The sequence below is a fragment of the Montipora capricornis genome, chromosome 6 (assembly GCF_036669925.1).
Source record: "Montipora capricornis isolate CH-2021 chromosome 6, ASM3666992v2, whole genome shotgun sequence".
In the NCBI taxonomy this organism is placed as follows: domain Eukaryota; kingdom Metazoa; phylum Cnidaria; class Anthozoa; order Scleractinia; family Acroporidae; genus Montipora; species Montipora capricornis.
This window is the reverse complement of record NC_090888.1, coordinates 20,413,143-20,424,139: the sequence shown is the minus strand read 5'-3', so window position 1 is coordinate 20,424,139 and position 10,997 is coordinate 20,413,143.

The window sequence follows — 10,997 nt, the reverse complement described above, 5'->3', positions numbered from 1 at the left end:
TAATTTTGAATGAAGTGAAAACTAACTATCAAATTAGTTTTCACTTCATTCAAAATTAAAAACATGTTTAGTGTTAAAGATCGTACTCCTATTGCTCTAAAATCCATGGTAGTTTACCAATTTTCTTGCGCGGGTTGTAATTCCCGTTATATTGGCGAAACTAGTCGCCACTTTTCTACCAGGATAAAGGAACACACGGAAAGCGATAAAAACACATTTCAACACATCTCTTTTATGTAAGAGCAAATACTCCCCTTCGTGCTTTAGTATTCTGGATTCTGCCAGCAACTCAATTGATTTAAAACTCAAACAACCTTTTCATATAAATAAGATCAAACAGGAACTTAACATACAATTGCAGCATTACAACACTTTTCTCACGTTTTAGTTTACACCTTGATGTTTGGTGTCACGCTGTAAATAGTACCCGCTTTTGTATTACGTCATGTTGTAATAATTTTTTCATCTACCCGAAGACTTTATAACTGTTCACACTTAGGAACTCATTAAACTGATGATGGCATAAGCATGCCGAAACATGTCTTTTAAAAAGTTGTCTGTTTCCTACAGTATATATATATAAGTTAAGTTTTTCTCACCTTAAAATCAGCTGCTCCTCAGCGTGACAACGGCGAGAACAGACGCCGTGATGCGACTGACACAAAATATTAAACCATGCGCTTCCTTTCATAATACTCTGCACCCCCCAAATAGGGACTTTGGATTATTGACTGCTTCCCCTGTTTATTGTCATGTCACAATGCACAAACTCTCAGAAACTCCCTTTGGGATTTTCTGCTTTACGTCATCCTAACCATTTCGTACTTGCGGGCGCAAACAATAGAAACGTCATCATTACCTACCGATTCCTCGCGGCCCCTGTTCGAGCAAATCGAGATTTTTTCTAGTATACCGACTGCATATTTGAACTGTAAGTACTATCTTTAATATACGCGCAAGCTACTAGGGTGCCTCCTCGGGATTTCGCCTCTGGGCGAAATCCCTGCGGGGGCAAAAAGAAAAAGGGATATGACGAATACAATTGATTCATTTCATAGACAAAGATAGCATTCACAAGACACTGCGATAAGTAGTACGAAATATGATGCGCCATATCTGTAAGTCCATCTGCTGGACTGCGAGTAATTGCCTAAGTGTACATCTCGTGAAATCATTTTTCTATGGATGCACTTTCCATTATATTTAAATTGTTCTTTCGAGAAGATTTTTCAGAATTTTATTTCATTTAGGTGTTTACCGGTGAATTTCTAGTCACGCAGTGGTTAAGGTGCTATTAATTAAATCCTAACTCCCCCATTTTTCCTCTTGAACCCCAGAATGGCTACAAGAAGATTTTTTTCTTTGCACAGTCTGTTGGCGGCAAAGCCATGAACCAAGCGAGCCAAGATTGTAAAAAATTAAAAGATACAATATTTTATAAAATAATTAGGATAATATGCGCACTCATATTGGTCAATAGCTGTGTTTATATGAGGGTGTGTAAATACGTTTGTGACAAGGGCTGTGACATCACACGAATTTGGTTATACGTTGTCAGACGCGCGTTTTGATTGGCTGGTAGGAAATATGATCGTGTATGAAGAAAATCTGTTTCATTTATTGAATTATTTTTGAGAAATATCATCACAAAGCATGATCACGAAAAAGTTCCGCCTGTTAAAGGATGACCCTGACACGGGAGCCATTCTTCAACCCTTGCGCGTTTTATGCGCCTATCGTCGTGACGCCAACTTACCTGACTCCCTGGTCAGAAGTACTCCAAAGGGGAGTGTCAAGCTCAACGTGAATGGGCCTAGTTTTGGGTGAATTCAGGAGTTACCGTGATTACAACTTCCACAGACTGAATGCCTCGATTTGTTTTAAATATCCTCTTTTGCAAGTGTTCGTAAAAAGTTTATTCTTTGATGGGATAAGTTAATATTAACTATGATATCATTGGTAATAGAGTGGCTTTCAAAACTGTTGAGTATTTTCAACAGGCAATGCTTGTGTATTTAAACTGTGCAATGGAGAAATATTAACTGGATCGACGTTAGTCATCATAAACCAAGGTCACTTATGTTTTTCAATAGCAATTTGTTCTTTTTGGCCAACAAAAAATAAATCAGCGCTCTTTAGACTTTTGCAAATGCAAAGGAGAAACAACTGCTTTTGATGTTGACCTAAAAAATCCCGCTATTTACCATGATTACGACTCTTGAATTAAAGTGCTTGCGAGATTGTTGTTTTAGCAAAACGTTGCAGTTATCGAAACTCATGGAGAAAGCCTCAGCTGCAGAACGTGCTCTTTTTTGTGTCAGTGATGCACAGTTTGCAATTGTTAAAGCTCAATTGATTTATTGCTACAAGGATGGTAGATGTTTCATCAGTTACGTATATTCGATAAGCTAGGATAGCCAATGTGATTGCATTCGAATTATTTCAGTGAGTTTTAAACATTGCAACGATTATGGGCGTAATCATAATTAAGCTACAGTATATTGCGTTTATTGCTGCTTCCTATGGGGATAATGCGAATAAGCTATGTCGTGTTTATTGCTATCATTTTCTGGTAGGCTTTGCCTACAATTTCAATTGTTAAAGCTCAATTGAATTTATTGGTGCAAAGATGGTAGATTTCATCACTCGCGTATATTTCATAAGTTCGGATAGCCAATGTGCTCGCATTTGATTTTTTTTTTTTCAGTGAGTTGTAAACGCTGTGAAGATTATCGGCATAGTTATGACCAAGCTATGTTGCGTTTATTGCTGCCATCTATGGGCAATAATCATGAATGAGCTTTGCTGCGTTTATTGCTACCATTTTCATGGTATGCGTTGCCTACAATTTGAGTTGTTAAAGCTCAGTTGAATTTATTGCTGCAAAGATGGAAGATTTCATCAGTTAAATGCATATATTCGATATGCTCGGATAGCCAACCTGCTTGCATTTGAAGTTATATAAGTGAGTTATGAACATTGCAAAGATTATGGGCGTTCAATTGATTTTCTTAGGAGTAAAGAAATATAAGCGAATGTGAGAATGATTTAGTTCTTATTAACCGAGCGGGAGGTCTGAATGGGAAAATCTTGACCGAGGTCGCCAGTACAGACCGAACGCAGTGAGGGCTGTACCAGCGACCGAGGTCAAGATTCTCCCATACAGACCGACCTAGCTCGGTTAATAAGATGTTTATTATATGGCCAAACATGAACAATGGTTTGTACTAACTGACATTTTGCTTGCGAACGGCGATGAGTGGCGATGAGCTGAACTTAATTCTGTCAAAGTTTGCTCGTCATCCTCTCTTTTGTCATCATGCTGTTTGGCACTTCCATAAATAAATATTGGTAGAAGAAAATACTCAATATTTTTGCATTTTAGTTTGCATCTTTTCACCGCAAAACACTACCGGTCTAGATGCCGGTCTAGATGGGAAAATCTAGACCGCGGTCAATATCGATTTTAGCCAATCAAATTCGTGAATTTTGTAGTTCCCAGTCCTCGTGAGACATAGCCATATAATAAATACACATATTAAATGTGATGCAGTTATGAGCTATGCTGTCAGTCGTTATTTGACTCTGTAGCTCAGTGGTTAGAGCATCCGACCAGATCACCGAGGGTCGTGGGTTCAAATCCCACCTGGTGCTCGGATTTTTTCAGAGTTCCCAGTGGGTTCCTGTCAACACTTTATTTAATATGTGTAAAGAAATAAGTTTGATTGTTCCAGTCTTGCTAACCAGGGCCCAGTTGTTCAAAAGCGGATTAACGTAATTCAGGATTACCATAAAATTTGGTTTCATTTTTTTCAATTTTTGGTTGAAAGTTTCTTTTGCGTATAATTTTTTTTTTCAAGATTGACTTTCTCTAATGTAAAATTTCGGCAAATATCAGCGTTGAACAACATTTGGGAGTTGAGAAATAAGCTCCTTGGTTATTTTTTAACCTGGGATTAGCATTAAACGGATTGTGAACAACCAGGTTAAATAGCGAAGCAGAAGAAGCTATACCTTAAAAATGCATAAATGTCTGAATTGTGTGCTACGGCTTCTAAATGAAGTGCTTGAAACTGCTCTTTCATAATTATAGAGATAAACAATCAAATAAATAACTGGATGAATTGACAGATGGTTTCTCTAAATTTTATCATGTGAATTACCGGGAATGAAAGAGTTGGATGTTGTACACAAATGCTAGGAAAGAAAACCAACTCAGCAAAATTAACTCAGTACTTCCAAAATGACAGTACTCTTAATTATTCTCTTGAATCTGTATTAACTCTTAAGAGTATGCACACTAGCAGGCCATGGAATACAAGGTTAATGCTAAAAGTCCCAGTTTGTTACAAAAATGCACGGCTGTTACAAAAGTTCCCTATCGCGTTACAAAAGTTCCCTTTTTTCGTTACAAAAGTGCCCGTGCCTCTGGCTCTCTCTCTCTCTCTCTCTCTCTCTCTCTCTCTCTCTCTCTCTCTCTCTCTCTCTCTCTCTCTCTCTCTCTCTCTCTCTCTCTATCTATCTATCTCTCTCTTTCTCTCTCTCTCTCTCTTCGTGGTAATGAGTAATGTAAACAATCTTCACACTGGTGAGTTGCAGTAGTAAATTGCATTGGGTTGTCCAGGAGCCAGTTATTTTAAGTGTAGTACTGGTGACTGCCTGGGAGGCGCGGTGGCCTCCTGGTTTGTGCGCTCGACTCCGTATCGAGTTGTCCGGGTTCGGGTCCTGGCCGGGGACATCGTGTTGTGTTCTTGGGCAAGACGCTTTACTCTAAAGGTGCCTCTCTCCACCCAGGTGTATAAATGGGTACCGAAAAATATAATGCTAGGGGTAACCCTGCGATGAACTGGCATCCCATCCAGGGGGAAGTAGAAATACTCCTAGTCGCTTCTTGCTACAGAAACCGGAGATAAGCGCCGGCCTGATGTGCCTTCTAGGCTCCGCAGACTTTACCTTACTGGTAACTGCCTAGGTTCACATGTAACACAAGAAATGGAAGATTCAAAGAAAACGGAATTTGACAGTTTATGCTGTGGCATTTGAAGGAAAAATAGGTATTTGTAGACAAGTATCTGTTCTTCTCTTTAACGGTTGATATTCCTTGACAGTCTTCTCTCCATTCAGAGAGTTTGCATCCACATTTGTCTTTATTTCTTGAGAGTTTCAATAGACAAAGCGATATGATTATGACAGATCAAGTGACCCACACTACAGTATTTTATCTTTTCTCCTGCCCTTACCATTCCACCATTCTGGTGACGTTGCAAATTTCCTGTGCTGTGTTACCTTCAATTTTATTTTCCAATCCACCTGTCCAGCTCTCAATCTTCCCCCCAAAAAGCTCGATGTACCACATCTTCAGACAGTAATGCCTCAACTTGAGCCATGCTAGAGAATATTTTCAAAGCATGTTTTGAAATCAATAATTCAACTCAAATTATTGGAGTGCAAGAAAACTCACAGGAGAGTGATGCTTTAAACTAGGCGAAAGAGGTCATGTGTACACAATTAAAGAATACTGGTAGCTCAATTGGTTGAGCACCGGGCTGCCATGTGGGAGGTCATGAGTTCGACTCCGTCCGGACCAACACTCAGGGTCTTAAAATATGTGATGAGAAAGTGCTGCCTTTGTAATAACATCCGCAAATGGTTAGACTTTCAAGCTAGTCTTCTCGGATAAGGACTATAAACCGTAGGCCTCGTCTCACAAATATCTCTCACGTTCATAAGTTCACTGAGAGACCCACACAATATTCGAGAAGAGTAGGGGATGAAGTTCCCGGTGTTGTAGCTGTACTTCGCGAGTGTATGTATGGGTGGGTGGGTTTGGCAGGTCCACATCAGCTGAATAGCTGCCAATACTTCAACTTGCAGCTGCTCGAACAAACAAATAATAAATAACATACATATTTATATTTTTTTTAAAAACAGATGAAGCAGAAATGGAAGTCGTTAGCGAATGGACAGGTCAATAACACTATAATGATAAGTCTTACAATTTTTTTCAAGACTAATAATTATCGTTAAGACTTCACAATCTTAAATAACCCTCTTGGAAAGTTACAAGATGACATGCACTTTGTTTGGGGTGAGGAGATTAATATTTTTTTATTAATGAAGGTAAAAGGCAATGATGAAAACTGACCGAGCTATATCTGTCTGTGCACCACTAGCTGAAGAGTGTGGAAGAGATGATATGGGAACGAATATGGATTACTGCAGCTCCAGGTCTATTAAAGTAAAACAGGTCACATTCCACAGGTGAGTGTACATGTCACTGTGCTGCAGACAAATAAACAACACCAATAGTGTCTCCTGGCTCTAATCACTCAAAAAAAAAAAAAAAAGTTGTTTCAGGTGTCGGGGAAACTTTTGGCGTAGTTATTGATTATTGGAGTTGTTGACTTGTGGAATGTGACCTGTATTTTACAGACCCGCCTTCATTGCAGCTGTCACACGAGTCAACAGCGCCACATACATACAACTGCCAAAACAACCAGGTCAATAATCTATGACCCGTATTGTACAATTGTATAATTTGTAACACAATGTGACATGGTAAAACACTGAACGACAGTAACAATGCTCGCGTTAGGGAATTACAATGGTGAAACGCCAAAATCAACCAAAAAACGGGTAGGTACGAAATAAAATCACTTCATTACCGTTACGTATTTCAACCACAATTATGTCCTATTCCAGAGGTCGTGAAAAGCCAACGTAGCGTTAATTGGAATCGAAGCCTGATGTAGATCACCGTGCAACGTGAAAAAACGGCGAATTCATGTTGACTGTTATGCTATTTAATTTGCGGCTGCTTCTCACGGAACAGCTACAATCTTGAAAATGATTATCATTAAACACGAATTCTGTTCTTCTTCTGGCTGTCCTCACTAGCAGCCATCTTTCTTTCGACATTAAATCAATCAGAGTTCATGTCAGAAAGCACCAATCAGCGATCCTTTCAGTTCACTGTGTGCCAGGGTCTTCTCTCGACCCGCCGCCATATTAAAAGACGAGAAGACCTTGGGAACTAGCTTGTTTTTCATAGTGTCCCCAATAAGTGCCTCAGAGTTAATTACATGTACACTGAGTTGACACAAAAATAAAGTTCATCACTACTGACCCGAAAAAAAAGCGCTGCAAGGTGCGTTGTCTAGAATATTCGCCTAAACTTTGATTCTGTTTGCGCTGCTAAAATTAACGCGTTCGGTAATATCCACAGCTGAACTTAATATTTAGAGATATAGGTTAGAGTTCAAAATGCCAGGTGTTATCTACCTTCTTTAGGTTGTGCGGGTGTTAGTCATTTTTTCTGGTTAATTAAAATTGAGCATTTATTTGTTTAACAATTCGCCAACCATTATACAAATAATAGGGTGGGACCACCCTCCTCTCGCAAGGAAAATCAAATTGAATACGTGCGTAAGCAACACATTTAAAATGATATCTTGCAAAGCCACTTTCCTTTAGATTTTTTTTCCTACTAGGAAAAAATGGCGGGAGTTCTAGGTGCCGTTTACTTCGGGGATGATTCAGCTGTCTTGATTGTATCATAGTAGATGTTCTCCCCGTTACTGTGTGTGAAATGTCTTTCATTTCATTAACGTTGTTTAAATTTCTTAAGTAAATGTGTTACGCGTGTAAACAGCCAGTCCTTCCGTTACTCTTATGAAAAAGCTGCCCGATCAAAGAACAGGCAAAGGTGAGTTGCCCCGTTCTTGACTTTTGAGTTTCAAGGGTGCCTCTATTTTCTTGATCCTCGGTGTAATGTAACGTAACATAGATTTAGCATCGTCACAAACTGACTTTGGGGGTACATTATACCAGAGGAGAAGAGAACGACCGACATTAAATACAATAAGCGAGCTTCAAAACGATACTTTTGCTTGAAAAATCACATGTTATTCCGAGTGAAAAAAGTTTAACATTGAGTTTGCCATACATCTACAAAGTGCTAGGCGAAAATTTTATTATTATTATAATTATTATTTTAACAATTGAGGTTGCTCAGAAAGATGAAATTTTAGGTTGAAGATACAGGAACAACATGATACAATGACTAGTTGTTTTTATCATAAAATACAAAGCTTATAATAGCTAAAAGTTTTTCTATTTTGCTTTTCATGGTCCTTAGGTACTACTACCTTTGGTACTTTCTATTTCCAAGTCCTAACACTTCTTTAAAACTTCTTCCATATTTCATGCGTTTTTTAAACTTAGATAAATTTCATATTACCAGTATTTTTTTTCAAAATTTCAGCACTGTGTATGAATGATTTACTTGTTTTTTACCTTGCTTTTCTTACTTTTACTGTTTGTTTAATCTTCCGTCTTACAATTACTGACTCTCTTAATTAAACTTTGCTTTATGTTGGCGGGATGCGCACTAGAAAACTGGTCAATTAGCTTTATCAAACCAAGGGTATTCACTAACTCAGATGGTGATACGAAAGGTATAGATAAAAGATGGGGGAGCTTCTTATTATAATCACAACCCAACAAACCAGGGCACAGAATATGCTCTTTCGATAGATCTCTGTGTGTTCTGGTCTTAATATATTGGCTTACTCAACATTCCACCTTCCAATCCTCTGTATTTCACAATGGGGATATCATTCACTGCCTGAGTATAGCAATAATTTTGCAGCCTAAAAAGGATCTGAAACTTCAGAAAGCGGCAGATCACTGAGGGTCTGAATGGGGGGGGAGGGGGGGGGGGGTCCACTTGTTGGTTGTCGGTTAAAATTCAGTCACTTTGTCGGTAGTCGGTTAACATTTTTGATCTTTGTCGGTTGTCGGTATGTAAATCTCCGTTAATAGTTGATGACAATGCACGTTAATTATTGATATGTATTATAAAAATTGACCTAGTTACAAGACTTTGAGACCCATATAACGTGTAAAACTAGTAACTTGTAAGATTGCATCATTTGATTGCTCTTAAAGTTCATTAGCTCTGGTTTGTTTTTGTGTATAGAACGTTTTCACTGTCACACAACAACAACAACAACAACGAAACCGTTTAATAAAATAAACCAAGAACTTGGAATGTTGTAGGAGATACATTCATGAATCACCTCACCTATTCTCAGGTCTGTGCAACGTATCGTTTCTGAGTTCTTTGTCGAAGTGTTTCACGCAACTTTATAAAGTTTTTTTATGGAGCCGCCATGTTGGTGCACCACGGTTGTGCAACGATATGGCGGCCAGAAATCAACACGAACGATGACAACGCTTACGTTTCGCTCATGAAATAAAGTATATGTGTATGAACACATCTCCCGAATGTACTTGAAACGCTCAGATTGCTGATATTCAAAGGCATAGACTTTTTTTTCAACCAAATAACTTTGTATCATGGTGTCACGCAAGGTGACAATTCGGAAATTCAATATGCGGGATAAACACCTTGCGATTTTGATTTTAGAATTTGATATGTCATTGTCAAAACCATCTATATACCCCAGCTTCTCGGTCCCAGTATCCTCTCTTGAAGTAATAATATCGTTGCAAGCGTCATAAAGACAAGTAACATTTACTACATACAGTCACAAGTCTAAACACACAAATGCTATAGATGTTCTTCATTTTCGGTTTCGTCGTCATCAGAATTTGTCACATATCTTTGTGATTCTCGAACATCTTGATCAGATGATACCGATTTCCTCAGGGAATGACAGTTTCTCTTCAGACTCGTTGCCGATGGGTTGAACAGCGTAGGCAGTAGGCGGCAATGCCCCGGCTTTATCATTTGTTGTCTCACTCCTAACAGTCCGTTAGCGTACTGGTCTGTACCTCTCTAACCATTTTTTCACCAATTCCTTCATTCCTGGTGTTATTCCTTAACTTGGCAAAGGTGCCATCGTTGCAACAGCTGAAAGGGGCACGACAGATTGAGGGACAGGATAGTACGACCTGTCATGCGTATAGTACTTTGCTGCCCATCTGGATGTACGCTTTAGACTCCGACGTTTACGATTGTGCCAAAACTATTCAGACTAATAAAGCATTCTAAGACTTACCGACTTTATAGACTCCGGCATTCACGATTGTGCCAAAACTATTCAGACTAATAGAGCATTCTCCGACTTACCGTTGAGCTCACTGCTGCCTTCATCAGATAATAAGTTTGCTCGTTCTAGTTGCCACTGCCCATCTGTTACTATAGCAAATTTCTCGCATTTTCCCCTGGACGATTTTGTCAAGCGAGAAACCACTAATTCCAAACTGGAGAGCTTGCCCCTTCAATCCCAAAAATCCTGTCAGATGTTTTTTTTTCAATTCCAATACTCTTGCATGTTTATCTTTGTCGACTGGAACCCGGCTACGGTGGCGTTCGATTGTGACTTCTTCGCCTTTTCGGAACAAAAACAACGACAACAACAACAACAACTCACTATCACTTTTATGATGTTACAGGGGGAGGTTTCGTGGGCTCGAGTACCAGAAGCTGTTCAGCGAAAAGGGAGACCGTGCTCTTCTCCGGCCAAAATGTAAGAAGATGACAGGAAATTCTATAGTTACCTTTTATGTGGTTACTTCGTAAACTAAGAAAACTACAAAATGCTCTTCTGATCTGAAAACAAATATCGATAATGTCGGTCCATGTCGGTAGTCGCTTAATATCTTTTTGTTGGTAGTTGGTAATTCTTTCTCGTTTTGTCAGTAGTCGGTAGTATTTGTCGCCCTTTGTCGCTAGTCAGTTAACCCACAAAAATATGATTATAACCTATTTCTTCGTGCAAAGATTACAACATTTTTGGGCGCAGATTCCGAGCGAATTGCTCGGAGGTGAATAGCAAAGGATACCCGGACTTTTGAGAAGTCAATCAGCACGCGTGTTCAACGCTATGATAGCAGCCCACTCCTTCAGAGTTATATTATTAAACGTCCGAGAGGCATATGCATATCTTTTCTTTCTCCTTCTCCTTCTACTAGGCTTGTTTAATTAAGTTCGATCTTCCGCCTCAAAACGCACCGATGGCTGCTTTGAT